We start from the raw sequence: 18,795 nt of genomic DNA on the forward strand, positions 1-18,795 counted from the left end.
CACCTTTTAGACTCGTTTACAGAAAAGCATGTCATCTTCCAGTAAAAATTGAACACAAAGCATTTTGGGCTTTGAAGATATGTAATCTTGATTTACATGAAGCCGGACATCTACGATTAAGTCAACTAAATGAATTAGAAGAATTAAGACATGAACCATACGAAAATTCGTTAATCTATAAGGAAAGAACGAAGAAATCGCATGATAAAAGAATCAGAAGTTCAAAAGAATTTAAAGAAGGGGACAGAGTTCTTCTTTTCAATTCACGATTCAAGCTATTTCCTGTAAAATTGAAATCAAGATGGTCTGGACCATTCATAGTCAAAAGAGTTTTCCCGTACGGACCAGTAGAATTGATAAATTCAGATGGGATTGAATTTAAAGTTAATGATCACAGAGTTAAGGTAAGACCCAAATATTTATTGTACATAATGTATTTATGGTGTACGATGCGTGTATGAAGTGTACGTGTTGCTTGCTCGAACGCCGAAGGAAACTGGACGTTGTCTGAAGTGACAAGGTGTGTACGTATCTTTTCAACCCCAAATAAAGTTTATGTTGATGTTTCAAAGCCTTACCATTAGAAAGGAAATCTTATTACGTTTCCAACGATATTTGATTCATCGAAAACGGAGCTACGGTCAAAAAGTTATGGCCAAAACAAGTTTCTGAAAACTGACCTGTAGGTTGGAGCGGCGCTCCACCTTTCGGCTAGGTGCGCCGAACCCGTCTGATGCAATTTTCAGCCTTTTTTAAAGGATTAAATGAAGGGTACTTTGGTCTTTTCACTTAAGGTCGGTTTGGGGTCATCAAAGCTGATCTAGAACTCCATTGGAGCTCATTTCTCACCCACACAAACACTCTCATCCACATTTAGAGAGAGAGGAAGAGTTCTAGAGTGAGAGAGCTTGAATTGGAGAAGAAGGAGCTTGAATTGATCAAAGTCTCGGGTTTTAAAGTTGTTCACCTCGTTCCTAGCTACGTTTTGGTTGTTGTGGTAAGTTCTAACTCCGAATTTCATTGTTTGATTTGATATTCAAAGTTAGGGTTTGAACTTAAATTGTTAAGAAACCCATTTAAACTCATGAAGTGAGTTTAGTGATGCTAGTAATCGGGTTTATTGTTAGTGTTGGTGGATTTTGGGTTGGTGAACAAATTGGTTATGTTTAGAACTTGAATTTGGGTTTAATCACTAGGGTTAGTGATTATGGAAGTATTGGAACCCATTTAGGGTTATTTGGTTGACTAATTTTGACTATGGGTCAAAATTAGGGTTTGGTGATGGTTATGACCCAATTGTTGATTTAGTAAGGTTTATAAACTTAAAATGGATTAAGTTGAAGTATAAAATTGAGTTAAATATGTTTTGGTGTCAAAACTTGTTAATGGCGCGATGTTGACTCCTTTGGGTCAAAAGTAGGGTTTAAGTGTCATTTTGGGCAAGATAGGTGTTTAACACCTATGATTGGGTTTGTTTGGCATATTAGGACCATTCTCACTTGTGTTAGTGATTATTGGTTAGTTTGGGCGCGTTTTGTGCTTGGAAGTGCTTTTCGGTCAAAATTGCACTATTAGTCAATTTGGGTTGATTTGTATATCCACCCTAATTGTGTTACTTGTTATGTGATAAATGGAATTGGTACATTCCATCGGCGATTGCGGTTTATTTCGGTGGCATTATTCAAGACGACAAGGTGAGTGTTAATATCCTATGTGCATATGTATGTGTAGGATGGGTGCGGGTTAGGTGAAGCGGTTCTCGGTTATAGAGATCACTTCACATATAGGTTCTTGATGGCTCGTTTTGGCGGTCATCTTATTGTTTAGGGAAATGAACCTCGGTTAGTGTGGATTCATGATGACTCGGCTTATACGGTCGTCTTCTCGTAAGTTGTGAATTTCGGTTAGAGCGGATTCATGGTGACTCGGTTATACGGTCACCTTATTGTTAAGGTTAAGTGTTTAGCCTTGGGTTGTAGGTTCGGGGATATTATTTTATCTTATGTTTTGATATTGATGTGTTGTAGCTAGTCCTTCGGGTGTAGCTTGGTAGTGTTGTTCATAACATTGTGAGTGAACTTACATTGATGTTGTAGCAAGTGGTATCGCAATTGTACGGTAAGCTTAGTTTTGCTTGCTATATGCTCGGATGATCCGGTATGTGTTATTTGATATTGTGTGGCGTGTCGATTTTATGCATATATATGTATGTAGTATATTCTCACTCACTAAGCGTTAGCTTACCCTCTCGTTGTTGACATTTTTTTATAGATTGCTTGGATGCGGTGGCTCGGGTAAGCGGGGACTAGTGGACTTGCATAGTTGCTTTAGAAGGCTTGTTCTTGGATTGATTAAGATTGGGTAGCGTATCCCCAATCGCCATGCTCGGCCTTTATTTTGTATTACAAATCATGTGGTTAAAAACTTGTATTTTCGTACGAAAGTCGTAAAACGGTCGATGTGGGCCCGGTCTTCGTAAAACTAATTTTATTAATGGAACGTGTTAGTTTTATCTATTATAATATGTTGTGAAAACCGTTTAGTCTAAATGTGTCTGGAAGTGGTCAAACATTTTCGCATTTGGGACTTGTTGGGACAGCAGCCTGTCTAGGCCCTTTAGCGCGCCGCGCGGGGTCATGGCGCGCCGCGCCATGTGATGCACAAAGAAATTTTTTTTTTCCGCATAATTGGTCGGTTAACGGGTTGGGATGTTACAAGTGGTATCAGAGCATGGTCTAAGGGATTTAGGTAACTTGAGATAGGTACCAAGATTTAGACTTTTGTGTGTGCTTAATTTGTTGCAGGACTTGTAGGATTACGGGTCGGAATGGGTTCTAGCTAGTGCCTTGTTTATAGGTTGACTAACGTTATATTAGTAATGCGGATATTATTAATATGCTATTGTGATGTAATAATAATTCTCGCGTGTGCTTATATCGCGTAGAATTTTGTTTGTGTTTGTTTATATCATCGAGCGAAGCGGTCGTTGTACTAACGAGTCGATATGGCGTGTATGCGTAATAAGGACTTGCAAACCTTATTACGGGTGCAAATCATGTCTAACAAGTGATGTACGATGAGTGTTTAGCAAGATGGGGCGGTGTTGTGCGTGTGGTTTATACGTTCGTGATCTAATCGTTTGCATTCCTTAGAATGAAAACGAAAGATGGATGCGGAACGTGTGAGCCTATTCACGAAGGGAAGGATGAGTAACGTTAACGATCGAGGTCGTGTTTGAACAATATGCCTCGGTTTTCACCGGCAAGGTTAGGGAAGTAACCAAGGAGTTGGTCGAAGGACAAATGACGGAAATGGTTCGAGACCAAGTGACTAAAGTTGTAAAGGAAGAGTTTGAAAAGAGGTTTCCCAAACCTCGAGGTAGTGATGATGAAGATATACTTGCAAGGTTAGGATTACATGGTGCTCATGGTAAGAGCGCACGAAGTACGCCTGAAGGCGTCGAGAATGTGAAGAAGAAGAGTAAGAAGGGTTACAAGCTTACGTGCTTTAAGTGTAGGGAACGGGGTCATTTGGCACAAGATTGTATGGTGGTACCTTTAGGCTTAATCAAGTGTTTCATTTGCCGGATGGAGGGACACCGGAAGTCAGAGTGTTCCGAATCGCATGACGATCGGGTTAGGAGGTTAGAGCGCGAATACATGATGGGTAGTGGAGCACGAAAGCCCAACAGCGCTACATCAGGTACCTTTAGTACGAAATTATATGTTGTTCGTTCGTAATAACATGAGGTATGCGGGTAAGTCTTAGCTAAACTTTATTCTCCATTGGAGATAATTCGTAGCAAGCGGGCGGTTTACGTTTATGGTTCCGGTTTGCTCTCAGCAGAGTGTATAAGTGGTGTGTTGTGCCTTGATCCTATGGTGCGAATCCTTGGGTGCTTAAGCATTTTGGTTGGTATCGGGTCGTTAAGCTCGTTCGAGTGAGACCCTTAAGGTCTCAATTGTGTTGTGCATGTTATTGATATGGGCGACGTTCCTAATGGAAGTACCCTATAGTGACGTTGGATTGTCGGGCGAAGGGCATAAGACTTGGTGCAACCGAGCATCCCTTAGTATTTGGGAAATGTTTCTACCAAACCATGGAAATGGGTTTTGGTGTTCGGTCATTAAGCGCGTGTTCGCTTTCGCGTTGGAGTGGATGAACCATGAGGTTCGTCGGGTGGATTGAAATTCTTGGAATCGAGTGTTGATCTCGATGTATTTTGGTAAAGGAGTCTACGTGACGCGACATTAGGTGCCTTTTTATACTTACTAGCATGGTGTTCGACTCCGATTGTGTTGCGGTTACATTGTACTTAGGTTACCGAAGTGAAATTTTTAGGTGCATGAGTGACTAGGTTGAAATCTGACAAACTAAAGCAATTGGATAATTGCGAGGGTATAGTTTGTGTAATTTGTTGTACACTTTTCGTTCGAAGTGTTTAAGGATTGCTTGAAATCCTTCTTGTGCTCAAGGTTGGAGCAAGATGTGGTGATGGGTCGTGTGAGCCCAATTATTGGTAAAGTCTACCTTTGGTAGCATTGTACGGTTGTACGGGTTGTGATATTGGAACGTGGTTCTAAGTGGGGGAGTTACACTCCCGCACGAGGAAGTTTTAGTGTAAGATTTCGGATGATGCTTTTGGTAGATCCGGAAAATGTTGTCGAGACCTAGTTTTGGTCGATTTGTGGTAGAGTACAATTTCGGATAAATTGTACTTATGATTTTGGATTTGCATTACCACCGAGGTGGTAATGTGGTAAATCTCGTTGAGAGATAATGGACGTGGTTGGCGAGCAAGGTGAAGTCCCTCGGTTAAGGGATGTGGGTGTGTTGGGTTCTCTTTTAGAAAGTTATTGTTTTGTGCCTATGTTCGATATAGGTGGTTCTTGCTCGATTGTGTGGATGGTTAGTGGTATCCGTTAGGGTTCACTATAGTGTAGCAGAGCGCGATGTTGCATTACTCGTTGTTCGAGGCAAAAAGTGCGTATGCGATTGATGAAGCATGATCTTTGGGGTCCGCTGACTTCATCATGGGATCGTTGACTGGTGGAGCATGACCTTCGGGGTTCCCTGACTTCATCATGAGATCGTTGATTGGTGAAGCATTACCTTTGGGGTCCGCTGACTTCATCATGGGATCGTGGATTGGTGGAGCATGACCTTCGGGGTCTACTGACTTCATCATGAGATCGTTGATTGGTAAAGCATGACCTTTGGGGTCCGCTGACTTCATCATGGGATCGTTGACTGGTGGAGCATGACCTTCGGGGTCCGCTGACTTCATCATGAGATCGTTGATTGGTGAAGCATGACCTTTGGGGTCCGCTGACTTCATCATGGGATCGTGGATTGGTGGAGCATGACCTTCGGGGTCAACTGACTTCATCATGAGATCGTTGATTGGTGAAGCATGACCTTTGGGGTCTGCTGACTTCATCATGGGATCATGGATTTGTGGAGCATGACCTTCGGAGTTCGCTGACTTCATCATGAGATCGTTGATTGGTGAAGCATGACCTTTAGGGTCCGTTGACTTCATCATGGGATCGTGGATTGGTGGAGCATGACCTTCGAGGTCCGCTGACTTCATCATGAGATCGTTGATTGGTGAAGCATGACCTTTGGGTTCCGCTGACTTCATCATGGGATCGTTGACTGGTGGAGCATGACCTTCGGGGTCCACTGACTTCATCATGAGATCGTTGATTGGTGAAGCATGAGCTTTGAGGTCCGCTGACTTCATCATGGGATCGTGGATTGGTGGAGCATGACGTTCGGGGTCCGCTGACTTCATCATGAGATCATTGATTGGTGAAGCATGACCTTCGGGGTCCGCTGACTTCATCATAGGTATAGTGTTATATCGGTGAAGCATGACCGTTGACGGGGTCCGCTGACTTCATCTGGTGTTAAGATTTGGGAAGTGGCTCATGTGTAGTTTTCGGCCAGCCTTCATGATTGTTGGATGTGTGGTCTATTGGTAGTATTATACGCTGAGAGTGGGTTCGTGAGGACCATGTCGTGGGATTAGTAGGGCGATAGCCGTGTTTCGCTCACATGTTGTTACGGGTGTGACAATAGTCGATTTTGTGCACCTTAGGTTTAGCGTTGCCATAGTCGTTTTGGGCGCTGTTGGTTTTAGCCGTTGCTTATGATGATAGGATAGTGGCGTATTGGTTGTATTGTGCACTACAAAGGATGTTTAGTGGTAAGTGTAATCCTTAAGGATTCATGTGGTTCGATCTTCAACGTTCGGATCGTTGACTTTAGGTTGAGACTTGGTCACATTTAGCGTTGTCCTTGGTAAAGGTACGCTAAGGAATTGATATCTCGCTACGAGATTGGTTGAGTTTTTCCCGATATGGGGAAAAGAGCAGGTTTTAGTGCTCGGATAGTGGTTTTGATAAATCACGGTTGACGATTTTAGTTGTTAAAGGTGATTCATTGGGAAGAATTGTCTAGGAAAGTTCGGATTGGAACTTAGGATTGAGGGCCGTTGAGTAGTTCCAGATTGGTTAAGTGGAAAAGATCACGAGGACGTGATCGAGTTTAAGTGGGGGAGAGTTGTAAGACCCAAATATTTATTGTACATAATGTATTTATGGTGTACGATGCGTGTATGAAGTGTACGTGTTGCTTGCTCGAACGCCGAAGGAAACTGGACGTTGTCTGAAGTGACAAGGTGTGTACGTATCTTTTCAACCCCAAATAAAGTTTGTGTTGATGTTTCAAAGCATTACCATTAGAAAGGAAATCTTATTACGTTTCCAACGATATTTGATTCATCGAAAACGGAGCTACGGTCAAAAAGTTATGGCCAAAACAAGTTTATGAAAACTGACCTGTAGGTTGGAGCGGCGCTCCACCTTTCGGCGCGGCGCGCCGAACCCGTCTGATGCAATTTTCAGCCTTTTTTAAAGGCTTAAATGAAGGGTACTTTGGTCTTTTCACTTAGGGTCGGTTCGGGGTCATCAAAGCTGATCTAGAACTCCATTGGAGCTCATTTCTCACCCACACAAACGCTCTCATCCACATTTAGAGAGAGAGGGTGAGTTCTAGAGTGAGAGAGCTTGAATTGGAGAAGAAGGAGCTTGAATTGATCAAAGTCTCGGGTTTTAAAGTTGTTCACCTCATTCCTAGCTATGTTTTGGTTGTTGTGGTAAGTTCTAACTCCGAATTTCATTGTTTGATTTGATATTCAAAGTTAGGGTTTGAACTTAAATTGTTAAGAAACCCATTTAAACTCATGAAGTGAGTTTAGTGATGCTAGTAATCGGGTTTATTGTTAGTGTTGGTGGATTTTGGGTTGGTGAACAAATTGGTTATGTTTAGAACTTGAATTTGGGTTTAATCACTAGGTTTAGTGATTATGGAAGTATTGGAACCCATTTAGGGTTATTTGGTTGACTAATTTTGACTATGGGTCAAAATTAGGGTTTGGTGACGGTTATGACCCAATTGTTGATTTAGTAAGGTTTATAAACTTAAAATGGATTAAGTTGAAGTATAAAATCGAGTTAAATATGTTTTGGTGTCAAAACTTGCTAATGGCGCGATGTTGACTCCTTTGGGTCAAAAGTAGGGTTTAAGTGTCATTTTGGGCAAGATAGGTGTTTAACACCTATGATTGGGTTTGTTTGGCATATTAGGACCATTCTCACTTGTGTTAGTGATTATTGGTTAGTTTGGGCGCGTTTTGTGCTTGGAAGTGCTTTTGGGTCAAAATTGCACTAGTAGTCAATTTGGGTTGATTTGTATATCCACCCTAATTGTGTTACTTGTTATGTGATAAATGGAATAGGTACATTCCATCGGCGATTGCGGTTTATTTCGGTGGCATTATTCAAGACGACAAGGTGAGTGTTAATATCCTATGTGCATATGTATGTGTAGGATGGGTGCGGGTTGGGTGAAGCGGTTCTCGGTTATAGAGATCACTTCACATATAGGTTCTTGATGGCTCGTTTTGGCGGTCATCTTATTGTTTAGGGAAATGAACCTCGGTTAGTGTGGATTCATGATGACTCGGCTTATACGGTCGTCTTCTCGTAAGTTGTGAATTTCGGTTAGAGCGGATTCATGGTGACTCGGTTATACGGTCACCTTATTGTTAAGGTTAAGTGTTTAGCCTTGGGTTGTAGGTTCGGGAATATTATTTTATCTTATGTTTTGATATTGATGTGTTGTAGCTAGTCCTTCGGGTGTAGCTTGGTAGTGTTGTTCATAACGTTGTGAGTGAACTTACATTGATGTTGTAGCTAGTGGTATCGCAATTGTACGGTAAGCTTAGTTTTGCTTGCTATATGCTCGGATGATCCGGTATGTGTTATTTGATATTGTGTGGCGTGTCGATTTTATGCATATATATGTATGTAGTATATTCTCACTCACTAAGCGTTAGCTTACCCTCTCGTTGTTGACATTTTTTTATAGATTGCTTGGATGCGGTGGCTCGGGTAAGCGGGGACTAGTGGACTTGCATAGTTGCTTTAGAAGGCTTGTTCTTGGATTGATTAAGATTGGGTAGCGTATCCCCAATCGCCATGCTCGGCCTTTATTTTGTATTACAAATCATGTGGTTGAAAACTTGTATTTTCGTACGAAAGTCGTAAAACGGCCGATGTGGGCCCGGTCTTCGTAAAACTAATTTTATTAATGGAACGTGTTAGTTTTATCTATTATAATATGTTGTGAAAACCGTTTAGTCTAAATGTGTCTGGAAGTGGTCAAACATTTTCGCATTTGGGACTTTTTGGGACAGCAGCCTGTCCAGGCCCTTTGGCGCGCCGCGCGGGGTCATGGCGCGTCGCGCCATGTGATGCACAAAGAAATTTTTTTTTTTATTCCGCGTAATTGGTCGGTTAACGGGTTGGGATGTTACAGTTAAATATTACATAGATAGTCTGACGGAAATTGACAACGAAGTTAATCACAATTTCAACACCACAGCTAACTAAGTGTGGGGAGAATCAAGTCTTTAAAGGATAATATGTATTTCTGTTAGAGTTAGATTTTCTGTTTTCGTGTAGTTCTCGAAAATGGAACCCGAATGGTCTTTCCCTAGCAGACCCTAAAGAACTAGTCTTCTCCCCCCATTCTGATTTTTTATTTTTTTAGGTTTTACGAGATGAAGACTTCCTGTGAATTAAACCATGGTCTAATGCTACACGCTTTGATCACTAAACGTAATAATGACACACTTCCGAGTGAACTGGTATCAGTAATCAGAGAAAAATTGGACGGAGTAAGAAAAGAATCCAGATGCGAAGATAATAAGTTACAATTTGGTAAAGGAAAATCAAAATCTGCAGCGAAAAGAAGAGCACGACACCTTGAAAAATGTCACAAATGCGGAAAATGGTCACACGAAGGTAAATGTTCAAATAATCAAACCTATTTAAACACCGAATTTGTTACTTTATGCAGAGACGGACCGTTCATATGTTTAGAAGAAAAAACGTTAAATGCTCGAGGTTACGCCTATGTAGCCATGGAAAACCAATTAGTCCGACTATCTTATGAGTGGGCTAGAGCATATCACTAAGAAATTTATTTCACATGTAAGTTTATACAGTTTTCATTTTTTATTTTAATTTTTAACCTTTTGATAATAAACGCTAATTTGTTCGCTATAAAGTATTAAATTGGTATTCGATAAAATTAGGTCTTGCGACCGAAATTATTGAGATCATACAAAAATTTATTACATCACTGCGAAATTTAACGTTTATTCTTAAGGTATAAATATCTTTAATCAATCAACCAAAATATTTCAAAAATTCGTCATGAGTTAAATTAGGTCATGGAACCGAAATTACTTTACCGAAAAGAGGGGCGCATATTTTTGATAATATTTGATTGATTAAAGTGGGATAAAAGCCAAAAAGATTTTTAATTTTATTTTTACTTTGTTTTTAAAAGTAATATTAAAATAATATTGTAAACTTTTTAAATCAATATATTTAAAATTGTAAATATTTGAAAAATTAACATTTTTAATATAAGTTTGTATGTATAAAACCAAAAATATAATTTAAGTTTGGTGTGAATTTTTAATATGAATTTTTAATTTTATGCATTTTAAATTAAAGTTTGGTGTGAATTTAAAAATAAAAATTTACTTTATTTCGCTAAGTTAAAAATATGATTTTTAAAATTCGTCGTGAGTTGAAGACTAGGTCGTTGAACCGAAATTGCTCTACCCAAGGGAGGGACGAGAACTTTTATTATCATTATTTTTAATCTTATTGAATTAAAGTATGCCCAAAACATTAAAAAAAACCCAAAAATCTTTACTTTTAAAACCGCGATTAAAAAGTGACAAATTTTAAAATTTTGTCGAGGGACGGACTAGGACATCGATCCGAAACGCCCTCATCCTAAAAAGAAACAAATTTTTAGAATTTTATTAATTATATGTTTTAGAAGTTATAAGGTTTTATTAAACAAAAAAAAAAAGTCAAAACACTGTAGCCGGCACCCCATGCGATCGCATGGGGTTTACACACCAACCTCATGCGATCGCATGAGGCTGGAAAACTGGCCAGATCAAAAACTCCCAGCGAGTCTGCTTCTACACCACAACACACACACATACCCAAAAATACTCCCAAATATTCACCAAATTTCACCAAAATTCACCGTAATTCATCAAATTTTTCGCTCTAATCATGCCTAGATTCGCATTCTTCAGCAAAAAGGTAAAAATTACACCCCTAAACTCTATAAATTCCAAGTTTTTGTGATAATTACCAATATTTTACCTAATGTAATTTTTTTGATTTATAGTGTAATTAGTGTTAAATTGTTAGTATTTTATGCATTTATAACCTAGATTGATGCTATTTAATATGATTTGAAGCCAAAAACTTCAAAATTTTTAGAAATCTAGGGTTTGTGTTCTTGAGCAATTTGGGGCTTTTTGATATAAACAGGTTATGGTCGATTTTTGTCATGAATTATTGCTAAATTGAGTAGTGTAACATGTTTAGGTAGTTAAATGATCCAAACATTGATCCTAAACATGATTTTTGAAGATTAAAGTGGACTTTTTAAGTCCAAAATTCATGAACTTGATTAATTTGATATATTTGCCATTTGAGACTTGTTTAATTGTTAGTAATGACTATTTTGACATGTTATTTGAGTTAAATGCTTATGAACTTTGTCTACATTTCCATATGTGCTTATTTAAAAAAAGTGTAGAATTGTGAAAAAATTGTGAAAATGTGTATAAGTTTAATTTCGATTTAACATGTTATTGTGATTGTTTTAAGTTGTTATTTTGCTAACACTAATGCATATTTGGATGCACAAATTTTGTGTTTAATGTGTTTTGCAGAAAGCCGATACTGGAGGTTCAGGATCATCATCATCTAGACGACCTGCTCCAGCACCAGAACCAGAACCAGAAATGCAACACGAGCCAGAACCCGAGCAAGAACCACAACAGGAACCACAACAATAGCCTGATCAACACGTACCTTATTATGATCCGGTACAGTTTGTTAATGAATTCATAGTATTCCCGATGAGGTTCCAGTAGAATAACCAACAATTTCTGAGCACACTTTGCATCCTAATCTGAGATTTGATAGAAGATGGAGAGATTACGAGACATATCAAAGGAACAAATTCAGATTGGTAACTAAAAATGTAGAGGTGCCAAGGGTAATCGATTGGGATCCTTTGGAAAGAGTTCATCTAGCTAATAGAGTCAGACTGCTACTGATTCAGAGGTACGGGAACTCTTCTTTTACAGATTGGGAACGTCTTTTCACCATTCGTAGACCTGTATATAAGGAATGGTGTGTTGAGCTCATGAGTACTGTATCACTTGATACAAATATAGTTAGAATAGATGATAGAAGATTTCTTAAGTTTATCCTTGGCGGTAGGATGTACAGAATGTCCATGCTGGACATGGCCAGGGCCTTACAGATATATACTCCTGGTGAGTTGCTACTACCCGATTGTACAAATTTGATTCATTATGGTGAAAGAGTAGATAGCAACTTTGACGCTGACACCATTTGGAGGCGTATGTCACATTTTGATGTTTTTACACGAGCGGGAGGACACTCCTATACACATATTGTCAGAGCCGAGCTTCGTATCATTCATAGATTTTTGGCTAACTCGATTACACAAAGAGGTAACAATAAAGAAAAAATAACCTTACATGATTTATTCTACCTAAAGTGTATTCGGGATCCTAGAAGCTTTGTCAATATCCCTTACTGTGTTGGTTTTTATTTATCTAAAATGGTAGAAGGAATGCAGGACGGGAGTATAATAGGAGGAGGTATTTTTGTTACTCTCATTGGAGAGTATTTAGGTGTTGATAGGAACCAAGGGGGTCCATTACAGCTTTGTAGAGAACAGGTTGAGCCTTTAGGATTGAAAGTTTATGTGGGTGCTAAGGTATTGAAAAGTAGACGCAACCAGGCAGTACCCTATAAGGGCCCTCATCCACAGGTAGAAAGGGGCTCAGACGAGGAAATGGAGGAAGCTGAAGACATTAGGGATGTCTTTCAAGATGCTATTCTTGACGTCCACGTTCGTATAGATGAGGAATCAATGACGAACGCGGTAAGACATAGTATGTACGAGCAGTGGAACTCCGAGCGAGTATACGAGGATTATAGGCGACACCAACACGATAGCTGGTTAGTTCATCAGCACCAAATCATGAGCCAGCTATCATATTAGGTACCAAATAACTACGTACCTACTCGACCTGCTCATTTTCCGCCACACAACCCCGACATCCGACCACCCTTTAACCGGTATGACTATAACCAAGCCTATCAGAACACCTATAACCAACAATGGAACCCACCTGACGAGATGAACTGGAACCCCTATCCAGACTGATTTAGTTCCATTGGTTATTTTTATGATTTTTATGTTTTTATCTTTTTACTTTTTCATGTTTAAACTTATGTTATTGGATATATTTATGTAATTTTTATCATTTTTATTATTATTGTGTACTAATATTTCACATTTACGATTTGAAAGTGGGATATTAAGTTCCATTTCAAATTGTCATGCATGTTTATATTTGTATTGTATGTATATTGTTGATTGTACAAAACAGGGTAAAACAGCGCATTTTCAAAGACTGGCATTAAGTTCAACAAAAGCTAGTTTTGACGACAAAATGAAAAACAAATGTGATGTACCAACAGACGGAATGAACAAATGATGTGCACCATTTATCATTCAGCAAACAAACGCAAATATGTTTGAAAACTTTGGTAAAATTTAATCATTTTTCTACGCTAATCACCCTCAATAATTTAAATTGTTACTGATTTCTTGCAAATGAGGGCATTGCAAGATCTTAAGTGTGGGAAGAGGTTAAATTCTTTCGGATTTTTAAAATTTTTAACTTATACACTTGGTTACCATTAAAAATACTAGTAACGCAGTAGTTGTATTAGAATCTAGTGCTCTCTGATAACAAAGAACAGCCCTAGTCTTATATACTGACTACCCACTTCTAGTAAAATTTTTCAAAATTTTCAATTAAATGAATTCAAAATCATGTTTATACATATTTATGAACGATAAAACTAGGTGTTAACACCGAAATTATTGTTACCTCGGAAAGGGCATAAATTGAGAAACAAACCAAAATGTTAGAATTCATTTAAAATGGAATAGAGGACAATAAAAAGGCAAATAAAAGAAAATAAAAGCCAAGTGTGGAAAAATTTACCAAGTTATTTAAAACATAAGTCACATATTTTTGTAACAAATAACTGAAGATACTTTTGTTTTGGACTAAATTAACTGTTTTACCCGATTTATTGTAATACTTTGGAAAGAATAGATGGATCTACACGATGAATCAATTCCATCATTAAAAGGAAGTAAAGTCTTCCGAAAAAGACACGCGCTTCTTGATTTAGGTCAAGAAGTTGTCGTCCAGACCAGCTGTAGGTTGACGAAAAATCTAGAAAAGTCATCTTAAAAATCAGCAGGAAATCCACGGACCTCGGCATCAAACAGGGTCGCCAAGTGGTCAGACTTATCCTAGCCATGAGAGGATCTGTCTTGTAAAATGGGGAGGACGCCGTGCAAATTAGCAGGATAAGACTAATGAATCAGACCCCCAGAAAGGATAATCTCCTTAAAGATCAAAAATCAGCTTTTAAGACTGATATTACTCAATCCTAGATATTGACCTTAAAGATTGAGAATTACAAACTCATGGAATTCGATGATATCTAAACTCGAGCTTGAACGAGAAAATATTTTGATCAAAATTACAAACCGATTTGTTTTCTGAAAACCCATTTTCAATGCGTTCATTACCATTGAACATAAAATCCTAGGAATTCACCTGGAATTCATTAGGTCACCTGAACCAAATCGTGTGTCAACCGTAAGAACGGTGGTTGCATAGCATGGTCAAAGACAGGACCTTGTGTCAGAACGGAAAATTATAAGGGTGAGCTTTACTATTGCTCCTACAAAGGATAGTAATTGCGTCCTACACGTTATAGACCATAATTAAAAGCATGTCAGGGGACATTGCCTTAACAGTTGCTTGTTCAACGCTTTCCTTTACAACCGAACGGTAGTTTACCGAAAGGTAATATACGGAACAAGTAAACTGGACGTGTTGCTTTCCTAATACAAGGTTAGCAAGTGGGTGACACAAAACCACAAGTTTTGAGCTAAAATTTTCAAATCTGAAACCCACCAAACCTACAAAAAGAATTTGCAAACACCGGTGAAGGGTTATTCCGGAAAACTTATCTAGGGTAAAAACTAGATTTAATTTTCAAAAGATCAAATGTTTTCATAAAGATCCAATTTCCTTAAAGGATCTAAATTTTATAGTCATGTGGGACTGTAAACCACATCATTACTACCATTGTTTATACCGCCGTATAGAAATCACTTATTTACAAAGTGTGAAGAATAAAGAGGTGATTCTAGTATTTCAAGACTATATTGCTTGAGGATAAGCAACACTCAAGTGTGGGAATATTTGATAATGCTAAAAACGAACATATATTTCATAGCATTATCCCTCAAGAAAGACAAGCTTTTAGTTGCAATTGTTCTATTTACAAGTGATATTCGTTTAAATAATAAAAGGTGAAGACAAAAGACAGATTCGATGAATTGAAGATGCAAACGACCAAAAAGCTCAAAAGTACAAAGTACAGTCAAAGAGGTTCCAAAAATTGATAAGAAACGTCTCTGAATTACAAGAGTACAAGATTCAAAATGCAAAGTACAAGATATTAAATTGTACGCAAGGACGTTTTAAAATCCGAAACCGGGACCAGAGTCAACTCTCAACGCTTGACGCAACGGACTAAAAATTACAAGTCAACGGAGTACAAGAATATAATATATATATATATATATAATTAAATTTAATTATATATATTATATTATATAATAAATAAATAAGCAGCCCACGTTTTTAAAGACTTTTGAGCCTCTCCAGCTGGCCATGCGATAGACAGGGGTTAATGTTTAGTTCGATATTATAACTCATGGCATATTGAATATTTTGATATTTTGAATTAAATCATGTGGTCTAAAACTTATTATGATTGTTAAACCTATGATGTTCACTCAACCTTTGTGTTGACACTTTAAGCATGTTTGTCTCAGGTAAAAATTAGCTTGTGTGCTGCCCTATGATGCTTAGTTAGCTGTTGCATTGGAGTCCACATATTAGACTTATCATTTGTTATATACACATGAATTTCATTATGTAAAACATTATTATGTTTTAAATGTCCCGTTCATATTGATTATAAACGTTCCATATTAATTGATTTCGTTGTGAGGTTTTGACCTCTATATGAGACGTTTTTCAAAGACTGCATTCATTTTTAAAACAACCATAACCTTTATTTTATCAATAAAGGTTTTAAAAAAACATTACGTAGATTATCAAATAATGATAATCTAAAATATACTGTTTACACACGACCATTACATAATGGTTTACAATAGAAATATATTACATCGACATATGTTTCTTGAATGCAGTTTTTAAACAATATCATACAAACATGGACTCCAATTCTTGTCCTTATTTTAGTATGCAACAGCGGAAGCTCTTAGTATTCACCTGAGAATAAACATGCTTTAAACGTCAACAAAAATGTTGGTGAGTTATAGGTTTAACCTATATATATCAAATCGTAATAATAGACCACAAGATTTCATATTTCAATACACATCCCATACATAGAGATAAAAATCATTCATATGGTGAACACCTGGTAACCGACATTAACAAGATGCATATATCAGAATATCCCCATCATTTCGGGACACCCTTCGGATATGATATAAATTTCAAAGTACTAAAGCATCTGGTACTTTGGATGGGGTTTGTTAGGCCCAATAGATCTATCTTTAGGATTCACGTCAATTAGGGTGTCTGTTCCCTAATTCTTAGATTACCAAACTTAATAAAAAGGGGCATATTCGATTTCGATAATTCAACCATAGAATGTAGTTTCACGTACTTGTGTCTATTTTGTAAATCATTTATAAAACCTGCATGTATTCTCATCCCAAAAATATTAGATTTTAAAAGTGGGACTATAACTCACTTTCACAGATATTTCCTTCCTCGGAAATAAGACTTGGCCAAGGATCGATTCACAAACCTATACAAATATGTACATATATATCAAAGTATGATCAAAATATAATTACAACCATTTTTATTATGTTTTAAAGATTTGAGTGTATTAAGTCAGATGTCCTCGTTAGTAACCTCCAACTAGTTGTCCACAGTTAGATGTACGGAAATAAATCGATATATATTATCTTGAATCAATCCACGACCCAGTGTATACACGTCTCAGGCTAGATCACAACTCAAAGTATATATATTTTTGGAATCAACCTCAACCCTGTATAGCTAACTCCAACATTACTGCATATAGAGTGTCTATGGTTGTTCCAAATAATATATATACATGGGTCGATATGATATGTCAAAACATTTGCATACGTGTCTATGGTATCCCAAGATTACATAATATATTAGAATACATGTATAATACAATATAAGTTAGCTAGGATATGATTTGTATAGATTTGTTAAACATTTCCCGTAGCTAAAATAATCAAAAAATATCCAATATTGTTTTACCCATAACTTCTTCATTTTAAATCCGTTTTGAGTGAATCCAATTGCTATGGTTTCATATTGAACTTAAGTTTATGAATCTATACAGAAAAAGTATAAGTTTATAGTCAGAATTATAGGTTACAAGTCATTTTGGTAAAGGTAGTCATTTCAGTCGAAAGAACGACGTCTAGATGACCATTTTGGAAAACATACTTCCACTTTGAGTTTAAGCATGATTTTTGGATATAGTTTCATGTTCATAATAAAAATAATTTTCCCAGAAGAACAACTTTTAAATCAAAGTTTATCATAGTTTTTAATTAACTAACCCAAAACAGCCCGCGGTGTTACTACAACGGCGTATATCCGGTTTTACGGTGTTTTTCGTATTTTTTTGTTTTAAATCATTAAGTTAGCATATCATATAGATATAGAACATGTGTTTAGTTGATTTTAAAAGTCAAGTTAGAAGGATTAACTTTTGTTTGCGAACAAATTTAGAATTAACTAAACTATGTTCTAGTGATTACAAGTTTAAACCTTCGAATAAGATAGCTTTATATGTATGAATCGAATGATGTTATGAACATCATTACTACCTAAAGTTTTCTGGATAAAGCTAATGGAAATGAGAAAAATAGATCTAGCTTCAAAGGATCCTTGGATGGCTTGAAAGTTCTTGAAGCAGAATCATGACACGAAAACAAGTTCAAGTAAGATTTTCACTCGAAATAAGATTGTTATAGTTGTAGAAATTGAATCAAAGTTTGAATATGAATATTACCTTGAATTAGAAAGATAACCTACTTTAAATAACAAAGGTTCTTTGATCTTAGATGATTACTTAGAATGGATTAGAAAGCTTGGAAGTAGACTTGCAAACTTGGAAGTATTCTTGATTTTTATGAAACTATACTTATGGAATTTATGAAGAACACTTAGAACTTGAAGATGGAACTTGAGAGAGATCAATTAGATGAAGAAAATTGAAGAATTAAAGTGTTTGTAGGTGTTTTTGGTCGTTGGTATATGGATTAGATATAAAGGATATGTAATTTTGTTTTCATGTAAATAAGTCATGAATGATTACTAATATTTTTGTAATTTTATGAGATATTTCATGCTAGTTGCCAAATGATGGTTCCCACATGTGTTAGGTGACTCACATGGGCTGCTAAGAGCTGATCATTGGAGTGTATATACCAATAGTACATACATCTAAAAGCTGTGTATTGTACGAGTACGAATACGGGTGCATACGAGTAGAATTGTTGATGAAACTGAACGAGGATGTAATTGTAAGAATTTTTGTTAAGTAGAAGTACTTTGATATGTGTCTTGAAGTCTTTCAAAAGTGTATGAATACATATTAAAACACTACATGTATATACATTTTAACTGAGTCGTTAAGTCATCGTTAGTCGTTACATGTAAATGTTGATTTGAAACCTTTAAGTTAACGATCTTGTTAAATGTTGTTAACTGATAATGCTAAAAATGAACATATATTTCATAGCATTATCCCTCAAGAAAGACAAGCTTTTAGTTGCAATTGTTCTATTTACAAGTGATATTCGTTTAAATAATAAAAGGTGAAGACAAAAGACAGATTCGACGAATTGAAGATGCAAACGACCAAAAAGATCAAAAGTACAAAGTACAAT

The sequence above is a fragment of the Rutidosis leptorrhynchoides genome, chromosome 2 (assembly GCF_046630445.1).
Source record: "Rutidosis leptorrhynchoides isolate AG116_Rl617_1_P2 chromosome 2, CSIRO_AGI_Rlap_v1, whole genome shotgun sequence".
In the NCBI taxonomy this organism is placed as follows: Eukaryota; Viridiplantae; Streptophyta; class Magnoliopsida; order Asterales; family Asteraceae; genus Rutidosis; species Rutidosis leptorrhynchoides.